General features: G+C 44.8%; 1 non-coding gene across 1 annotated transcript; it reads left to right on the forward strand.

Annotated features, from left to right (window-relative positions):
• The first annotated feature begins 7,686 nt into the window (after positions 1–7,686).
• Positions 7,687–7,825, forward strand: LOC123414436. The gene has a single exon (XR_006614404.1). It is a non-coding gene; the product is annotated as a small nucleolar RNA Z247 (small nucleolar RNA).
• The last annotated feature ends 1,355 nt before the right edge of the window (positions 7,826–9,180 follow it).

The raw sequence follows: 9,180 nt of genomic DNA on the forward strand, positions 1-9,180 counted from the left end.
GTTTTCGAGGGTAGAGTATTCAACCCAAATTTATTGATTCGCCACAAGGGGAAGCGAAAGAATATTCTCAAATATTAGCAGCTGAGTTTTCAGTTCAACCACACCTGAAAGATTAGTGTGTGCAAGCAAAGTATCAGTAGCAAAGTGGTATGATAGCAACGGTGCCAGAAAAGAATCTGTTGACGGCAGACTATTCCTGACTTGTTGTATCAATGGCGCCAGTGGAAGTGTTGCAACAAGTAACAGCAAAGTAGAAGTAACAACAGTAGTGATAGCAGTAGCAAGGAACAGCAGTAGTGATAGCAGAGTAACAACGGTAGCGACAGAGCAACAGTAACAGCAGTAGCGGCAAAGTAACAACAGTGACAGCAGTAGCAACAAAGTAACATAGCAAGGACCAGTAGTAAAAGACTCGTAGGCAGTGGATCGGTGATGGATGATTATGCCGGATGTGATTCATCATGTAACAGCTATAACACGGAGAGATAAGTACCTAGGTCCCGTTCATCAATCTAATGTAGGCATGTATTCCGTATGTAGTCATACGTGCTTAGGGAAAAGAACTTGCATGACATCTACTGTCCATCCCTCCCGTGGCAACGGGGTCCTAAGGGAAACTACGGGATATTAAGGTTCTCCTTTTAATAAAGAACCGGACCAACACATTAACACATGGTGAGTACATGAACTCCTCATAGTATGGTCATCTCCGGGAGTGATTCCGGCTATTGTCAATCCGGGGTTGCCGCGTCATAGCACATAGTAGGTGACTACAACTTGCAAGATAGGAACTAAAACACACATATATTGGCGACAACATAATAGGTTCAGATCTGAAATCATGGCACTCGGGCCCTAGTGACAAGCATTAAGCATGGCAAAGTAGTAGCAACATCAATCTCAGAACATAGTGGATACTAGGGATCAATCCCCGTCAAAACTAACTCGATTACATGATAGATCTCATCCAACTCATCATCATCCAGCAAGCCTACGATGAGATTACTCACGAACGGTGAAGAGCATCATGGAATTGGCGATGGAGGAAGGTTGATGATGACGATGGCGATGATTTCCCCTCTCCGGAGCCCAAAACGGACCCCAGATCTGCCCTCCAGATGAAGAACGGGAGGTGGCGGCGCCTCCGTATTGTAAAACGCGATGAATCCTTCTCCCTGATTTTTTCCCAGGCGAAACAGAATATATAGAGCTGAGTTTGGTGGCGGTGGAGCCTCGTGGGCTCCACAAGTCCTCACGACGCGGCCTAGGGGGTGGCCGCGGCCAGTGGGCTTGTGGCCCACTAGTTCACCCCCTCCGGTGGATCTTTGCGCATGTATTTTTCATTAATTCTAGAAAAATTCTCCGTAAATTTTCAGGTCATTCCGAGAACTTTTATTTCTGCACAAAAACAACAGCATGACAATTTTGCTGAAAACAGCATTAGTCCGACTTAGTTCCATTCAAATCATGCAAATTAGAGTCCAAAACAAGGGCAAAAGAGTTCGAAAAAGTAGATACGACGGAGACGTATCATAGACCTGGGGGTCATAGTGTTCACTAGAGGCTTCTCTCAAGATAGCAAATATTACGGTGGGTTAATGAATTACTGTCGAGCAATTGGTAGAACCGCGCAAAGTCATGACGATATCTAAGGCAATGATCATACATATAGGCATCACGTCCGAGACAAGTAGACCGATACTTTCTGCATCTACTACTATTACTCCACACATCGACCGCTCTCCAGCATGCATCTAGTGTATTGAGTTCATGACAAACAGAGTAACGCCTTAAGCAAGATGACATGATGTAGAGGATAAATTCATGCAATAGATATAAACCCCATCTTTTTACCCTTGATGGCAACAACACGATGCGTGCCTCGCTACCCCTTCTGTCACTGGGTGAGGTCACCGCACAGTATGAACCCAAAACCAAGCACTTCTCGCATTGCAAGAATCATAGATCAAGTTGGCCAAACAAAACCCACAAGTCGAAGAGAATTACAAGGATATGAAATCATGCATATAAGAGATCAGAAGAAACTCAAATAAGATTCATAGATAATCTGATCATAAATCCACAATTCATCGATCTCGACAAACACACCGCAAAAGAAGATTACATCGGCTAGATCTCCATGAAGATCATGGAGAACTTTGTATTGAAGATACAAGAGAGAGAAGAAGCCATCTAGCTACTAGCTATGGACCCGAAGGTCTATGGTGAACTACTCACGCATCATCGGAGAGGCAATGGTGTTGATGAAGAAGCCCTCCGTATCCGAATCCCACTCCGGCAGGGCACTAGAACATTCCCCAAATGGGATCTTGCAGAGACAAAAGCTTGCGGCGGCGGAAAAGTATTTTCGTGGATCTCTCCCGTGGTTTTGGATTTTTTGGAGATTTATAGGCGGAAGAAGTAGGCCAGAGGAGCCACAGGGGGCCCACAAGCCTCCTAGGCGAGCCCCCCGAGGCCGCGCCTTGGGGGCTTGTGGCCTCCCCTGGTGCCCTCTGCCTTGGTTCTCAAGCTCCGTGCGTATTTTCTGTTCTGGAAAAAATCTTTTCGGAGGTTTTATTCCGTTTGGAATTCGTTTAATATTCTCCTCTGAAAAGGGTCAAAAACACGGAAAAAACAGGAACTCGCACTTGGCACTGAGTTAATAAGTTAGTCCCAAAAAAGATTTAAAAGGCATACAAAACATCCAAAGTTTGACAAGATAATAGCATGGAACCATCAAAATTATAGATACGATGGAGACGTATCACTGAGTCCCCTGTGGCTCACAGATTACTACTACCCCAGTTGCAGGTACAGGTAAAGGTTACTTGACGTGAGCGCGTTGATTGTTCATTTGGAGTTGCTTCTTCTTCTTCTTCTTGTTCATCGATCTAGGATGGGTTCCAGGCTGGCAGCGTGGGATAGCAAGGATGGACATCGTTCTTTTCTCATTTGTTTTCGTCCGTAGTCGGACCCTGCTCTTCATCATGATGTTTATGTATTGTACTGATGTGACTCTGATGTAGCATGTGGCGAGTGTAAGCCAATTCCATATATCTCTTCTTTTCAGTACATGTACTTGTAATGATATCCATTCTTGCGAAACGACAAGATGCACTTCTATCCCTGACGAGGCCCACGTGCCAAATTAAGGATAGGGTCGCATCTTGGGCGTTACACCTCATGCCCACAAAAATATTCTCTCTGTTAATAGAATTGCCATTGATAATCATGTGTTTCTGGAGTTTCATCCCTATTTCTTTTTTATCAAGGATCAGGCAACGAAGAAAATTCTCTATCGAGGTAGATGTGTTCGAGGGCTCTACCCGTTGATTCCGGAGTTTAGAAGATTCAATAAAAAAGCTTGTGGTGCAATCAAGCTTTCATCCACACGATGGCACGATCGTTTAGGACATGCCTCTTTTCCTTTAGTAGAAAAGTTACTTAGGAAAAATAAGCTCCCGTTTGTTGGTAAGCGAAATATTGAGACTAGTTGTGGTTCATGTCAACGTGTTAAAAGTCATCAGTTACCTTACCCTGTATCTACTCGTGTTTCTACCAAGCCTCTTCAATTAATATTTTCTGATGTGTGGGGCCCTGCCCCCTCCTCTGTTGGTAGATACACGTACTATGTAAGCTTCATAGATGACTACATCAATTTTTCATGGATCTATCTCCTTCAGAAAAGATGAGATGTGCTTCAAGTTTTTCAAAACTTTCAACCACTCGTTGAACGCAAGTTTGACAGAAAAATCATAGCCATTCAATCAGATTGGGGAGGAGAATATGAAAAGATAAATTCCTTCTTCCAAAATCTAGGCATATCACATCATGTGTCATGTCCACATGCTCACAAGAAAATGGTTCAGCAGAACGCAAACATAGGCACATAGTTGAAGTCGGTTTGGCTCTTCTAGGAGGTATCTCCATGCCTCTTAAGTTTTGGGATGAAGCATTTCTTCCAGCTGTTCACATCATAAATATGTTACCCAGCCGTGTCATTCACAATGAAACACCTATGGAACGCCTCCTTCATATCAAACCAGACTACACGTCTCTTTGAGTCTTTGGCTGTGCTTGTTGGCCAAACCTTCGCCCATATAACAATCGTAAGCTCATGTTTCGATCAAAACAATGTGCTTTTCTTGGGTATAGTGCGCAACACAAGGGAGTAAAATGCCTTGGCATCCCCACTGGTCGTGTCTATATCTCTCGTGATGTCGTCTTTGATGAGACTAAATTCCCCTTTGCAACTCTCCATCCTAATGTGGGTGCCCTCTTACGCAAAGAGATTTTACTTCTACCACCTCATCTCTCCGAATATGATCAATGAGGCATTGATACTTGTGATAATCATATGTTGACTAACCCATCTAATAGCCTTCATGAGCTTTGTGGTGATGCAGAAAACAGTGCAAACGGCAAAGAAAACAGTGCAAATGACGAAGAAAATAACGAAATTGGACGTTATTTCATGTGTCCCACCCTGGGGGACAAATCCTCCTCAGGAATTGCTCCTGCGTTGCAGCGCAGGGCATCTATCTCGGAGTCAGCGCTGCCGTGCAGCGAATTTGCCTCGGGATCAGCTCCTGTCGACGCTGAACACGCAGGCGGCTCTACGCGGGACACACGACACGCTTCGATGGGCTGCGGCCCATCTGGCCATGCACGTCAATCGCCGTCTCCCACTTGGCGAGCCGGTAGTGCCTCGAGGCATGCGCGGCTGGCGGCCCAACCACAGGTGTACAAGCGGCGCGCCGCTGTTACTCGCCTGACAAAAGGTGGGCCGACCCAATCATTGGGGCATAATGTTGCGCCTTGGCTAGGATCTTTTGTGGCCCAAACCACTCCTGCACAGCAACCGGAAGGCACAGAAGATCCTGGCGCTGCAACGACTCCGCCAGCCGCATCCTACACAGCTCACACGAACAACAACTGCGCCTTGGGATCGCCAGGGTTGGGATCGTCTACATCAGCGATTTCTGCAGAGACTCTGGAGGCGCCCAATTAGCGTCGAACACGGCTACAAAAAGGGTTCACTAAACCTGTTGACTATAAACATATTACAAAATATGGACTAGTTTGTTCAACAGGTGAACTAGGAGAACCCAATAATCTTGAGGAGGCTCTTGGTAAGGAAAATGGAAAAATGCAATGCATAATGAACTTGCAGCACTAAAAAATAATGGGACATGGCATCTGGTTCCCCCACAACAAGGTAAAAATATTATTGACTGTAAGTGGGTTTCCAAGATAAAAAGGAAAGCTCATGGAACCATTGATCGCTACAAGGCCAGACTTGTCGCAAAAGGATTTAAACAACGGTATGGTATTGACTATGAGGACACATTTAGTCCACTTATTAAAGCTGCCACCATTCGCCTTGTTTTGTCCATTGTTGTGTCCAGGGGATGGAGTCTGCGACAGCTAGATGTGTAGAACGCGTTCTCACATGGTGTTCTAGAGGAAGAGGTTTATATGAGACAACCTCGTGGGTTTGAAAATCCACATGCACCCTCTCACGTGTGCAAACTTGACAAAGCCCTGTATGGATTAAAACAGGCTCCGAGAGCATGGTATTCTCGTCTCAGTAAAAAGATGCAAGAACTTGGGTTCATTCCTTCAAAGTCTGACACTTCATTATTTATTTATAACAAGTCAAATACATCCATATTTGTTCTCATATATGTTGATGATATCATTGTGGCAAGCTCATCTGATGAATCTATAACAGGATCGTTAAGAGATTTGAGTGCAGAGTTTGCCCTTAAGGACTTGGGAGATCTACACTACTTTCTTGGCATTGAGATAAAAAGGCACAAGGATTGTCTTCACCTCTCCCAAGCTAAGTATGCAACGGATCTAATAAAAAAGGTTGGTTTACAAAGTTGTAAGCTAGTACCCACTCCTTTATCTAGCACGGAAAAACTATCTCTTGTTGAAGGAAAACTTCTGAACTGAGACGATAGCACAAGATACAAAAGTCTAGTAGGTGCACTTCAGTATTTAACACTCATCAGACCTGGCATATCATTTGATGTGAATAAGGTCTGTTAGTTTCTTCATGCACCTACTACAGTTCATTTTACTGCTGCAAACCTATTGTGAGAAATGTGAAAAATACTTTGAGCATTGGTCTAAATTTCTGCAAGTCTCCCTCTACACTTGTCAGTGCATTTTCTGACTCAGATTGGGCAGGATGTGTAGATGATAGATGTTCAACGGGTGGCTTTGCAGTTTTCTTTGGACCTAACTTGATATCTTGGCGTGCAAGAAAACAAGCAATTGTTTCCAGGTCTAGTACAGAAGCAGAATATAAAGCATTGGCTAATGCAACAGCAGAGATAATATGGGTATAGTCCATCCTGAAGGAACTAGGTATGAGAATCACTAAAGCTCCATGTTTATGGTGTGATAATATAGGTGCTACTTATCTATCAACAAATCCAGTTTTTCATGCCAGAACTCAACATATTGAGATAGACTTCCACTTTTTCCGAGAAAGAGTTGCAAATAAACTTTTGGATATTCGGTTTATTCACTCAAAGGACCAGGTTGCAGATGGTTTTACCAAAGCTCTACCTACAAGAAGTTTTGAAGATTTTAACATAATCTCAACTTAATAAGGTTGTGATTAAGGGAGGGTGTTAAACACAATATGATGCGGGCCATATGTTGTAGGAGGATCTTCAACCGAAGGGGGTTTAAGTTAGACAAGATAGATACTCATGTAACGTTTTATCTTTTATCTCTTGCTTTCCTTAACCTCCAAGATTGTATCTCTAAGGATATATCCTAACAACTTGTACGCGGTATTAGGGCTCGCAACCCATCTATATAACACATAGCACGTCAGCCTGGAAGGCAAAGACGTTTCCGCATTATCGCACATGGTATATAGAGCAATCTTCCTCCATTAGTGTAGCCAGATCACCTCCACCCACCGTGCGCCATCGCCATGTCTTCCGCCAGCTCCCACCAGCCGTTACTCAGTGGCGGAGTCCCGGAGAAACTCTCCCGCACCAACACCGTTCTGTGGTGAACACATATTACGCCACAACTACGGGGCGCCGACGTCTACCACTACGTTATTTTGTTACGGCCACGTTGATATTTTTTTGCTACAACTATATTTTTGTTACAACCGTGGATGAGAATTGATGCATTGTGGACGAAATTTGTTGCATCGAGGGAATTTTGATGTATGGAAATCTAACAGTGCGGTCCGCGTGCAGCTGGCGGATCGGGCGGCCCACGCGCGATCGACTGAACGGAATTCGTGTAATGTGAATTGAAGGAATCACATAGCCGATCAGGCTGCCAATTCATGAAAATTAAAGACACGGCACGACACCTGAACCGGCTGTAGTCCTTAGCACCAAGGACACCATCGAGAAGGAAACCTCTGAGTCGAATCCCCCTCATCTGACTTGGGTGAGGGAGGATCAGCAGGTTCTCGGATACCTGCTCCAAAACCTCTCCAAAGAGGTGCTCGTCACGGTGACCACGATCACCACGACACGAGAACTCTGGGTGGCATTAGCGAACATGTTTTCGTTGCAGTCACTCAGCCGCGTCAACAACATCCGAACTGCGCTGATCACTGCGCAGAAGGGAAACCAGTCGGTGGCCTCCTACTTTGCTGCCATGCGAGGCTACCCTGATGAACTCGCAGCAGCTAGCAAGGCCATCCAAGATGATGAGCTCATCTCCTACATCATCCATGGTCTTGATCAAGATTATCAGCCCCTCGTCTCCGCCCTAGATGCTCGAGTCACCCCGGTAACTCTCGATGAACTCTTCGCTCTGCTTAGTAACATTGATCAACGCATGGCGCAGTATCACGGCTCCGGCGGCGGCTTCAAATCTTCGGCCAACTCTACGACCAAAGGCCGTGGTGGAGGCGGCTCTCGCTCGCGTGGCTCCTTCCGCGGCAAAGGGCATCATGGTGGTGGCGCTCCTCGTGGCAACTCAAACGGGCGCCGCGGTGGTGGTACCAACTGAACCCGACCGAACACGCCTCACTGCAAGATCTGTGGCAAGCTTGGTCATACGGCGAAGGATTGTTGGTACCGCTACGACGAGGATGAAGACTCTTCACAATATGAAGAAAAGGCCGTTGGACTGACAGATGGCTCCTATGGCGTCGATACAAACTAGTATGTCGACAGTGGCGCGACCAACCACATCACCAATGAGCTGGAAAAGGTCACCATGAAGGAAAAATATCGTGGCAAGGATCAAATCCACACTGCTAGTGGCGAAGGTATGGGTATATGTCACATTGGTTATTCAACTATCAAAACCCCTAATCGCAAAATCCATCTTAAAAGAATCTTGCATGTCCCTCGTGCCCATAAAAATCTTCTCTCGGTTCATAGAATTTCCATTGATAATCATGTGTTTCTGGAGTTTCATTCCTATTTATTTTTTATCAAGGATCAGGCAACGAAGAAAATTCTCTATCGAGGTAGATGTGTTTGAGGGCTCTACCCGTTGATTCCGGAGTTTAGAAGATTCAATAAACAAGCTTGTGGTGCTATCAAGCTTTCATCCACACGATGGCACGATCGTTTAGGACATGCCTCTTTTTCTTTAGTAGGAAAGTTACTTAGGAAAAATAAGCTCCTGTTTGTTGGTGAGAGAAATATTGAGACTATTTGTGATTCATGTCAACGTGTTAAAAGTCATCAGTTACCTTACCCTGTATCTACTAGTGTTTCTACCAAGCCTCTTCAATTAATCTTTTCTGATGTGTGGGGCCCTGCCCCCTCCTCTGTTGGTAGATACACGTACGATGTAAGCTTCATAGATGACTACATCAAATTTTCATCGATCTATCTCCTTAAGAAAAGATGAGATGTGTTTAAAGTTTTTCAAAACTTTCAAGCACTCGTTGAACGCAAGTTTGACAGCGAAATCATGGCCATTCAATCAGATTGGGGAGGAGAATATGAAAAGATAAATTCCTTCTTCCAAAATCTAGGCATATCACATCATGTGTCATGTCCACATGCTCACCAACAAAACGGGTGAGCACAACGCAAACATAGGCACATAGTTGAAGTCGGTTTGGCTCTTCTAGCAGGTGCCTCCATGCCTCTTAAGTTTTGGGATGAAGCGTTTGTTACAGTTGTTCACATCATAAATATGTTACCAATGAAAAGACCTCGATGACGC

The sequence above is a fragment of the Hordeum vulgare genome, chromosome 7H (assembly GCF_904849725.1).
Source record: "Hordeum vulgare subsp. vulgare chromosome 7H, MorexV3_pseudomolecules_assembly, whole genome shotgun sequence".
NCBI lineage: Eukaryota > Viridiplantae > Streptophyta > Magnoliopsida > Poales > Poaceae > Hordeum > Hordeum vulgare.